Source organism: Kogia breviceps, chromosome 14 (genome assembly GCF_026419965.1).
Source record: "Kogia breviceps isolate mKogBre1 chromosome 14, mKogBre1 haplotype 1, whole genome shotgun sequence".
NCBI lineage: Eukaryota > Metazoa > Chordata > Mammalia > Artiodactyla > Physeteridae > Kogia > Kogia breviceps.
The window spans coordinates 20,575,930-20,588,298 of record NC_081323.1 but is presented as its reverse complement, the minus strand read 5'-3'; the positions used below and the strand labels follow the sequence as shown (position 1 = coordinate 20,588,298).

General features: G+C 41.2%; 1 protein-coding gene across 1 annotated transcript in view; it reads left to right on the top strand.

Moving 5' to 3' along the window:
* The window catches only part of PPP1R16B (protein phosphatase 1 regulatory subunit 16B), a 100,690-nt gene that overhangs the window by 27,535 nt on the left and 60,786 nt on the right, over window positions 1-12,369 (top strand). The window lies entirely within an intron of this gene.

The window sequence follows — 12,369 nt, the reverse complement described above, 5'->3', positions numbered from 1 at the left end:
GACATTTTCACTCTGTAAAACGGATGAATAAATAAATATGAACACATATATGCATTCATATAATCTGTTTCCAGATTTTATGGATACCCTGTACTTGTTATATTTTATTTAGTTATTGTTATTATGTGTCTTATGATCCAGAGATCATGATACCAAAGAGGCAGGTATAATAATACCCATTTTACAGATGGGGAAACTAAGACCCAGCAAGTTTCAGAAACTTGACCAAGGGAGGAGGGCTGGAATCAGAACTCCCAGGATCCAGGCTCTTGTCCCTGGCTTCATGGCCTCGTGGGCTTGCTCCCTGTTATAAGAGTGAACAGAGGATCGGTGATTTGGCCAAAGCCCTCTTCTCTGAGCATGCTCTGAGGGGTCACGCCTGCTCTCCGTCCAGCTGAGACGTGTCCATGCATCCCGTGTTCCCCTCAGCAGGCTCTGGTCCCTCCCTGTATATGAATCCCTTCTGCCTGTCCTTGGAGGGACCTAGCCATGTTTCCTGGGTCCCTCTGGCCTGTCTCCACACCCTCCCCCCACCGACCCCAGACACTTGGTGCTAAAGCAGCCAATAAGAGAACTGAGGGGTGGAGGCATTTACCACTCCAAAGAGTATTAGGGTTTACAAGAGTATTAGGGTCCTCAGGTTCTAGAACCCTCTAAGAAGCACACTTCCCTTTCTGCCCTGGTTACAGAGAGCTCTGGGAACTGAGTAGAGAGGCATTCCCCGAACCACTCGGCTGCAAAAAGCGCAGCCAGTGCCTGGGGTGAGCAGCCCCAGTGAGAGAGGCGTGAAATCTCAGGCTCCAGGGACGTGGCCCTGCGAGGCTACTTCCCACGTGTCATTTGCCGGGTGACGCGTCGGGTCCCTCCCACTCAGTGGGCGGCACGTCATGACGTCTGATTTTGTCGTGGGCGGCGCTGCATCAGCCCTCCTTTCACACTCATCTTCCACCCCCTTCTCCCCTGACTGAGGCCCCTTTCCCCTTGCTGAAGGGGCTTTTCAGAGGCTCTGTGAGCTGGACGACCGGCTTCTTCGGAGCATCCGTGCCTACCCCCAGCCTTCCGCTTCCCCAGCCCAGGCCCCCGCCCCCTGGCCCGCACCTCGGTGCGCTCCCACGGGGACAGGTTAGAAAGAGTGCTGGGCTTGCGTCCAAGGTCCAGGGACCCCTCGGCCCTGCATGTGTCCTTGAACAGCTTGTTTCACCTCTCCGGGTCCAGTTTCTTAATCTGTAAAAGGGGTTTTGAACGCTTGCCCTCGAGGGGGTGTAGCAAGAATTAGACAAGATCCTGGATGTCACAGCTCTTTGAAAAGTGACCCTGAACCCTATGCCAGCATGGTGATCATTTTAACACACTTTTCCCAATATTTTTTCAAGACTTTAATGTTTTTAAGAACCCAAATACATGCTTCTGGTAAAAATAAAACTACATAGAAATGTAAAAAGTCCCGTCCATCCCTCCCTCCCTTCCTCCCTCCCTCCCTCCCTCCCTCCCTTCTGTGATTACTGCTGCGCTTAGTTTGATGTGTTTCCTTCTAGGCATTTTTCTTACTTACTTAAGTATTTGCAGACTTGGAGAAATAAAGAGCTAGTTTGTGATTTTTGTTTGTTTGGGTTTTTATGTAAGTGATGATATACTCGATACATTATTCTGTAGGTATTTATTTTTACCCAACAGTGTATCTTGGAGGTGTTTTCATGCCTAGTACAATGGGATAATAGGTCTGCATTCTTCTCTTTAATTGCTTCGTAGTATTCTGCAGTATGGATTCACCAGCATTTTGGAACTACTTCCTTTTTGTTAGGCATATAAGTGTTTTCAGTAGTTTGGCTTTTGCCACAGTGAATGTTTTGTGCACACATGCACATGTTTATCTGTATATTAAATCTGAATAAGAAAAGTGATAGATCCCCCGGGCTGGTCCCCTGACAGCCAAGTGAGAGTGGAGGGCCAGAGCACTGCGCCCCGTGGCAGGCAGTTGGAGTGCTGTGGGAGGTGCCCCTGGGGTCCACAGTTATCTGGGCTTTGAGCGGGGGTGTGGAAGCTGCCAGCCGCCAGCAGGCGCTCTCACCAGACTATGCTCAGCTTCCTGGCAGCATGGCCAAGCCCGGTGCTCCCAGCTGGCTAGGACGGCCTCTGCATGCTGGGGAGCTGGTGCTGGGGCAGCTGCTGGGGAATTAGCTGACAGTGGGATGGGAACGTGGGGTAGCAGCTCCCCCGCTCCCCTGAGCTCACAGCAGTGGCTGAGTCAACCTCCTCCACCTGCCAGGGTGATGTGAGTCATTCCTGGAGTAAGGCAGTGCTGGAGAACTCACTGACTTTCCTTCTCTGGCTCCGCATCGCCTCAGGCTAATGTCCGGGCACCAGGGACCCTCCGTGGCCTTGGACTTGTCTGAGCCCCATGTTCCCACTGCTGGGTATCAGTTCCAGCCACCTCCACCTCCTCTGGCTTCCTGCCCAAGCCCTGCGTTCTCTTACCTTTCCACCTTTGCATATGCGGTTCCCCTCTGTCTGGAACACTCTTCCCCTGACTAAGTCCTACACCCTTCAGGTTTAGGTCCTGTGGTAGCTTCTTGGGGAGCTGTCTCTGATCCTTTTCTGTACCCTTTCCCCCATCACTAGGTAGAGCAGAAACTCAGTACACAGCTGACGTTTACTGAGAGGCAGTGCAGTGTCGTGGAGAGAAGCATAGTCTCTGGAGCTAGTTATCCAGGACTCCCCATCCGAGCTCTGCCGTATACTAGCTGTGCAACCTGGGAAATTTCATTAATTTCTTGGTGCCTCGGTTTCCCCCATCTGTAAAAACAAGGATGATATAGTACACGTGCCTTAATTTAATCCTGTAGGATTAAATTGGGTTGACACATGTGGGAGTGGTATGGTAAGAAGTACATATGCTATACATATGATATCACTTATATGTGGAATCTAAAATATGACACAGATGAACTTCTTTACAGAACAGAAACAGACTCACAGACATAGAAAACAAACTTATGGTTGCTAAAGGGGAAAGCGGGTGGGGAGTTTAGGAGTTTAGGATTAGCAGATACAAACTACTGTGTATAAAATAGATAAACAACAAGGTCCTACTGTATAGCACAGGGAACTATATTCAATATCTTGTAATAAACTATAATGGAAAAGAATATGAAAACATATATATGTATAACTGAATCACGTTGCTATACACCGGAAACTAACACAACATTGTAAATTAACTATAATTTTAAAAATTTAAATGAGAAGTACATACGATATAAATTGTTATCCTGCATTATCTATTATTCTACACTTACATAATCTATTATTAGTGTATATTCTGATTGTCATCATTATTATTATTTACCAAGTTCTTGCTTTGTACCAGTCTGCCTGCTTTACAGGCATTATCTCAGTTAATCCTTCCAGCAACCCTCTGAGGTAGAGAGTCAAACTCCATTTTTAAAAATTTGCCCATTTTAAGTGTACAGTTCAATGCTTTTCAATATATTTACAAAGTTGGGAATCCATCACCACAGCCTAGTTTTAGAATATTCCATCGCCCCAGAAAGAAACTTTGAGTCCATTTGTAGTCATTACCAGTTTCTACTCCAGCCCCCGCCCCAGGCAACCACAAATCTATTTTTTGCCTCTATACATTTGCCTTTTCTGGACATCTCATTTACATGGACTTATACACTATGTGATCTTTTGTGATTGGCTTCTTTCATTTAGAATACTGTTTTTCAAGGTACATCTAGGCTGTGGCATGCGTCAAGACTTTATTCCTTTTTATTGCCTTATAGTATTCTGCAGTATTGATGTGCCACATTTTGGGGACCCATTCACCAGTTGATGAACATTTGGATGGTTTCCATTTGGGGTTATGATGAGTAATGCTGCTAAGAACATTTGTATGCAAGTCCTTTTGGGGACGTATGTTTCCATTTCTCTTGGGTAGTTACCTAGGAATGGAATTGTTGGGTCACGTGGTCAATTTATGCTTAACTTTTAAGAAACTGCTAAGCTGTTTTGCAAAATGGCTTCACAATTTTACATTCTCAGACTTCATTTTACAGGTGAAATTGTACATTGTACCCTTTCATGGAAGCTGTGAGAGGCTATGTCACTTGTCAAGATCTCATAGGTTTTAAGTGTCAGACCTGGGACTTGAACCCAGATCTGTTGTCCCTGAAGCCCATGCTTTTAACCACCAGGTGGTCCTGGTACCTCCTGCTTTTAAAAAAAAAAGAAAATAAGAGAACCATTCACTTGTGGTTCTGATCTGTGTCTCTATGGGCCTTAAGGACCCTGGCGTTTCTGCTGGCCTCTTGGGCCCTTAGTATTGCGGGGGGGGGGGGTCCCTGGATAAGTTCTTCATCCCTATAATTTCTTTCTATGGCCACATGAACCATCCTCTCTTGAAACCACCAAACACGTATTAAGTTGTCAGGGCTTCTGTACTTCCCTCAGAATGTGTAGGGTTGCCTTTATGGAAACTCTGTTCACATTGAGGAAAAAGTTTGAGTGATTCTTCTATAGGCTGATTTTAACTCTTCAGCTGTTATTCTCATGGTAAAGGCTTTCAAACATTTTTTTTAAGTGGAAACTTTTCTTTAAATGAAATATTATGCAGAAACCCAATATGTAAAGCACATGAAGGAACTATTCTGGCTGCGGTAGGCGGGGGTTGCTGGCTCCTCAGCCACCTCCCCTCCCCCACCCCACCCCCACAGACTTCTCCCCAACTCCCAGGTGCGTTGGCGGACACCTGGGCTCTGCAAGCCAAGCTTCAACCATTGACTCATCTAAAGAAAACACAGCTCTAACTTTCACTTTTGATGATTTTTGAAAAGGGAAGTTTCTTTTCTCCTAATTATAAAAACAATGCATCCTTACTTGCAGAAAAAATTTAAAATACAGAAAAGAAAACATTAAGAAGAACATAAAATCATGTCCTCCTACTGAAGAGCAACAATCATTGATAATATTTTGGTGTCGTTCTATCAGTCAGAGTCCTGATCGGAAACAGAAGTTGCTCTCACGTGGGGTAATTTGAGAAAAGCTTAATAAAGGAGCAATTTGCAGAGTTCACACTTTTTGGTCTCAAAGCCCCTTTATATTATTAAAAACTGAGAACCCGTAAGAACTTTTAACTGGGTTCTATATCAATATTTACCATATTGGAAATTTAAACTGAGGAATTAAAATAAATGTGTATTCACTGACTAAAACATAAAAATAAATTCATTAACTGTTGTACTAGTTATCCATTGTTGCATAGCAGATGAGCTCAGAATTTAGAAACTTAAAACAATAAATATTTACTGTCTTACACAATTTCTGTGAGTCAAGAACCCTGGAGCAGTTTAGCTTGGGTAATTCTAACTCAGGGTCTCTCATAGGTTTGCAATCACCTCAAGGTTTAACTAGGGCTGGAGAATCCACTTCCAAGATGCCTCACCCACATGGCTCTTGACAGGAGGCCTCAGTTTCTTGCCATATGAGCCTCTCCCTAAAGCTGCTTGAGCGTCCTCTCAACATGGCAGCTGGCTTCCTGCAGAGCCAGTGACCCAAGAGATAGAGCAAGGAGGGAACCACAGTGCCTTTTATGACCTAGCCTTCTAAGTCACATACCATTGTTTCTGCCATATTCTATTCATTAGAAATGATTCACTGAGTCCAACCTACACTCAAGGGGAAGGGAATTAGGCTCTACCTCTTGAAGGGAGGAGAATTTGTGGACATGTTTGAAAACCACCACAAATGTTAACATAAATCTTTTTAAGAGAAATGATATTTTCTTTTTCTTTTTTTTTCTGGATTATCCATTTATTTTAAGGCAAAGGTTTCTTGATACTGACTCAGACTTTGAATATATAATTTTAATCAAAATATTTTAAAAATTCTACTAAATATTCATATAGGAAAGTAAATTAGACTTTTTCACAAATAATCAAGAAATGATATTTTCAAAACGAAAAAAAATAGTGAGGAGAGTAGCCTTGTTTTATGCTTTTGCAAATCTTTTAAAGGTCTGGCTTAATAGAAGACAGCTGGATTCTCTCATCCACTTCTGAGTTCAATCTGTTGTGATATGTTATTTTGGTTGAAGTAAATGAAGAAAATCTTACCTCACACAGATATATAGTTGGAAAAGGGAGGAAATATTTTAATTGCTTTTTCAGATAAATGTGGATATTCTTTGAAATCTCAAATGCAACAGGTATTAGTTTCTTGAAGGTTAATTGCAATGTGGAATCTGAAACTAGATCAATTTTTAGCCTTTCTTATGCTATTATGTTAAAATCCATTGGTTTGTCTTACATTCTGAATGGCTCTTTTATACATGCATACTTTTTCAACATAACGTATTGGTCTGTTAGAAAGTATTGGTTCACTTTTTTGGATATGACACCAAAAGCAAACAAAAGCAACAAAAGCAAAAGTAAACAAGTAGGACTACATCAAACTAAAAGGCTTCTGTACAGCAAAAGAAACAACTAATAAAATGAAGAGGCAACCTACAGAATGGGAGATAATATTTGCAAACCATATATCAGATAAGGAGTTGATATCCAAAGTATATAAAGAACTTATACAACTCAATAGCAAAAAAGCTAAATAATCCAATTTAAAAATGGGCAGAGGACCTGAATAGATATTTTACCAAAGAAGATATACAAATAGCCAACAGGAACATGAAAAGATGCTCAACAAACTAATCATCAGGGAAATGCCAGTCAAAACCACAATGGGATATCACCTCATACCTTTTAGATTGTCTATTAATCAAAAAGATGAGATAATAAGTGTTGGAGAGGGTGTGGAGAAAAGGGAACTCTGTGCACTGTTGGTGGGAATGTAAATTGGTGAAGCCACTGTGGAAAATAGTATGGAGATTCCTTTAAGAATTAAAAATAGAACTACCATATGATCCAGTAATCCCACTTTTGAGTATATATCCAAAGGAAATGAAATCACTACCTTGTAGAGATATCTGCGTTGCAATATTCATTGTAGCATTATTCACTACAACCTAAATGTCCATCAATGAATGAATGGATAAAAAATGTGGTATACACACACACACACACACACACACACACACACACACACGAATATTATTTGGCCATAAAAGAGAAGGAAATACTGCCATTTAGGACAACATGGATGAAACTCGAGGGCATTATGCTAAGTAAAATGTCAGAGAAAGACAAATATTGTATGATATCACTTGACATGTGGAAGTAAAATAGCCAAACTCATAGAAACAGAGTAGAATGGTTATTGCTAGGGGCTGGTAAGGGTGGGGGCCAAAGGGTATAAACTTCCAGTTATAAGATGAATAAGTTCTGGAGATCTAACATACAGCAGGCTGACTATAGTTAACAATAATATATTGTATATTTGGAATTGCTAGGAGAGTAGATCTTAAATGTTCTCACCACACATATGGAAAAAGGGTAATTATCAGAGATAATGGAGGTGTTAACTAACCTTACTGTGGTAATTATTTTGCAATATATACATATCAAATCAACACGTTATACACCTTAAACTTTCACAATCTTATATGTCAATTATATCGCAGTAAACCTGGAGGAAAAAATAAAGTATTGGTTGACTGAGTTATACAGATCTTCTAAATGTTGACACGTTTCATTGTACAATATAAAAAATTTATACTTTTTAACCTATATGGAATATAATCTGCAAAAAACCCCACAAAACTAAATCACTGTGCTGTACACCAGAAACTAATACAATATAGTAAATAAACTATACTTCAATAAAAAATTTATATTATTTTCAACACTAATCTCACCAGAAACTTCTTCCAAGGACTGGGAAACTATAAGGTCATGGTGGTAAAACAAATTTTTGCCTGAAAGCCCAAATTCTATCATTTGCAATAAACATTATCAGTGAGAGGATCTCTTTGTCCTTTTTAGAGAAAAAGACTGATAACCATTGTTTGTCCATGTTCTGGGGGGCTCACATGGGGTGTACGCAGCCCAGTTATCTTCACTCTTGGTATCCGCATTCAAACACAGAGCGACTGTGTGTGAATTTACAAAATAACTTTCACCCTAACATTTATCAGCTCAACAAAATTAGTCATCTACTCTGTGCTTTGAAGAACCTAAGCAAAGTCGTAGTATAAATAAGGGCTGGGGTGGGAGGCCGTGTGTAAGCTATGACACCAGGGAGAGTGCCTCTGAGGAGGTGACTTGGGCTGACCTTTGAATGTGGAGAAAGAGGCAGCCACGTGGGAATCTGGAGGAGAGGGATGAAGGCATGGGATGGGAATGAACTTGAGGACGGAAAGAAGATGGAGGCAGAGAGGTAGCCTGGGGGACATTGACCCCTGAAGATTGTGGTACGACGCGTACATTTAATTGGGTTGAGATGAAAAGCCACTGGTGGGTTTTAAGATGGGGAAGCATGTGGTGAAACAGATTGTGAAAAGCCTTTGCTGGCTGCTAAGTGGAGAAGAGACAGTAGGAGTCTCTTCCTATGGGAGCATGCGTGAGAACAGGGAGGCCTTATCACAAGCTATCTCAGAGGCTTAGGTGAGAGCCTGAGTGTTGGCCGTGGAGATGGAGAAATGAAGAGGTAGAGCCGCCAGGGCTGTGTGTCAGGTGACAAAGGGAAGGACTTGGAGATGACCCTTGGTTTTTGACTTGAGCACCTAAGTGGGTGATGGTGTCGTATTTTGAGACTGGAAAGACTGGGGTGGGGGGGGAGGTGGGAATTTGAAGAGAATCGAGAGTTCTGCGGGGCCATCCAAGTTGACATGCCTTTTTAACATCCAAGGGGAGGTCTCAGGGATGGGTTTAAAAATTTGAGAGTCATCAGCTTACAAATGCAACCTTTTTAAAGTGAAGGGACTGTCTGAGATCATGTAGGAAGTAAGATAGAGCAAAGAAGGGGCCCCAAGAGAAAGCCCTGGGACACCTTAATAGCTACATGTTAAGCCAAGAAGAGGACAAAAGGGGCCAAGAACCATCTGCCAGGGAGGAAGAAAGAAAACTAGGATGGTGTGGCATCTCAGAAGCCTAAGGAAGGAGGTGTTTTTAGAAGAAAGGTGTGTCTGCTGAGTCAAGTGTTGCTTAGAGGTTGACTATTTTATTCTGTCTTTATGTAGTCTTTGCAAAAGAGATTTTAAATGACAACCTCATACAGCTCTGTCTGAGTGTACCATAATTTATGGAACCACTTTCCATATTATTGGATTTTGAGGTTGTTTCTAATTTTTGCTACTATAAATTATGTCATCGTGATTATCATTGTATAAAAGTATTTGGCCACAGCTTTGATGATTTACTTAGAGTAGATTCTCAGAGGTTCAATAGATCCAAGGATATAACATATGCAAAGCTTCAATATACACTGTTTATTTGGTCACCAGAAAGGTTACATCAGTTTACACCCCTATCAGCAGTGGGTACCAGGCCAGCCTGACCTCTGCCTTCCCCATCAACACTGGTCGGTGGCACTAAAAACACACCTTGCTGATATATATGATATATGAAAAATAGTTCTGTGGTCCTAATATGCATATAATTGAGATGTTTGAGGTTGAATACCTATTTATAAGCTTACTGGTCATTTCTTCCTCTGTTTAGATTTTTGTCCATTTTTTCTACTAGTGTGTTTCTTTTTCTTATTGATTTCAATGATTGTATATGTTTGTGTGTGAGGGGGAGAAGGAAAGGGGAAGAATGAAAACAGAGGGGGAGGTGTTAACTGTTGTCATGTATGGTGCAGATATTTCCTGCATTGTGTGTGTGTGTGTGTGCGCGTGCGTGTGTGTGCGCGTGCGTGTGTGTGCGCGTGCGTGCATGTGTGTGCGCGTGCGTGCGTGTGTGTGTGTGTTTGCTTTAACATTTTGTTTATCGTATATATATATATGTTTTATGCCCTGGAGTCCTTAATTTTTATGTAGCCAAACCTAATGATATTTGCTTTTTTTTCCCAATTATTTTGTTCTTTGCTTTCATCCCTCTAAAACAGGGGTCAGAAAACTATGGCTGGAAAGCCAAATCTTCCCACCATCTGTTTTTGTAAATAAAGTCTTACTGACACACAGCCACAGCCATTTGTTGACATACTGTCTCTGCTTTCACAGCATAATGGCAGAGCTGAGTAGGTGCAACAGAGACCATAAGGCCTGCAAAGATGAAAATATTTACTCTCTGGCCCTTTACAGAAAAAGTTTGCTGACTCTTGCTCTAAAGTGTTAGTCCTCATCCAGTGATGTATGTTAACCTTTATGTTCTAGATTTTGCGGGCCTTATTTAAATAAATTAAATGTGTAATCCTTCTGGAATTCATTTGAGTATAAAGTAATAACTGAAAACACTGTCTATCTCTATATTGTTTCCAAAGAATTATCAGTTGTTCAGCATCTTTCCCTTCCCCGTGAGTTTGTGATGCCACCCTCATACTCTAGACCCTTATCTGTGAAGAAGGGTAACTTTCCAAGCTGTTTATTCTGTTCTAACAATCTGTTTTTGTGCCAGTTTTGCACTGTTTTGATCCTTGTAGTTCTATATTGTGGCTTAATGTATGATAGAAAAGTCCTTCTTCATATGGCTCTTCCTTTTCAAAATGTTCCTGGTTATTTTCGGCTGTTCACATAATATTTAAGACCTTTTGGGTTAGTTTTCCCTGCAAAGCTCAAAAATAGATTCCTCCAAAATTGATCAGTATTATAAATGGACACGGGGTTTCAGCTTTTTAAAATGAAAGGAGTTCTGGAGGTGGATGGTGGTGATGGAATATATTTAATACCAATGAACTGTACACTCGAAAATAGTTGAGATGGTAAATTTTATGTTATGTGTGTTTTACCACGATAACAAAAATTGAGAAGAAATTTAACCAGGGACTGATGGGAAGGGAGAAAGAGACATTATTGTCTAATGGGTACAGAGTTTCAGCTCAGGAAGATGAAAAAAGTTCTCAGGATGGATGATGGTGGTGATAGTTGCACAACAGTGTGAATGTACATAATACCACTGAACTGGACACTAAAAGTTGTTAAAATGGTAAATTTTATGTTGTGTATATTTTATCACAATTTAAAAAGTTAATTTGGGCTAAACTGATCTTTGTCATAGTGAGTTTTTCTAAGTAGGTGGGTAGTTCATGTCTCTATTGGGAAAGTATTCTTTTATGTCCTTTAGGAAAGCTCTAGGTTTTTTTGTTTGTTTGTTTTTTCATGTAAGCTCTGTTTATTTCTTGAAAGGAGGGCTTTAAGTTTTTGTATATTAATTTTGTATCAGGCCACTGAGCACCTTAGTCTCAGCTTTTCAGCAGGTTCCTTGGGGGTTTTCTGTGTAGAAAATAACATTATTTGCAGATCCTAGGGTTGTCTGTTTATTCAAACCCTGTTCATTCCAGGGTTTCATTCAGCCTGTCCTGCCTGTATCATCTCCTCCCATCTCTTCTTCCCCTGACTGTTATGAGATGTGACTTTGAGATTTGTGAACATGCTCTATTTTGTCTATATCTTTCCCCAAAGTCTGATCTGACCCACCCTAGGGTGAATGGCTCTGTCAGTTTCCTCGTTCAGGTTGAGTGTGTCTGTTAGTATGACTAAGTTTCCATTGGCTTTTTGGGCAGCCACTGTTGACTCATATTGAGTTTATAAGAAACTAAAGCTCTTGGGTCAGTGTTCCATTAGTGGAGTAACATCTTCCCCATCTGGTCCCAATGCAGTTGATCTTTTTGTTAAAAAAAACTATTTGTTGAAGTGTATTATTCATACAGAAAAGGGAAAAAACTGGTTGAACTTTCATACGCTGAGGATCCCCATGCAACCAGCACTCAGATCAAGAGGCAGAACATCAGCAGCACCCCAGCAACCTTCCTGGACACACAGGTGATTTTCAACATTGAAATCGAGGCTCTAAATTTATCTTGTTGAGTTTTGTTTTGTTTTTTTGGCTGTGTTGTGCGGCTTGTGGGATGGTATTTCCCAGACCAGGGATTGAACCCGGGCCCTCAGCAGTGAAAGCGCAGGGTCCTAACCACTGGACTGCCAGGGAAGTCGCAATCTTGTTGAGTTTTGAGCCCATTATCCACCTGCTCAAATAATTCGGTTGTCTTGAATGATAAATTAAGACTGGTGACAGGAAATCCAACTCAAACTAACACATGTGTATACAGGGGACTACCAAAAAATGTCTCTGAGTAGATGACTGTCAGCAGTTTGAAGTATATATCCTATCTTTTTTGCAACATCAGTAGGAATTATTTCTCCTCTCAATCATGTCATAGGTTCAACAGTCCCAGAACTGAATCTCATTGGCTGAGATTGGCTATATACTTACCTCTCCAGCCAATCACAGTGGCTAGAGCATGAGTACAAAGCTGTGA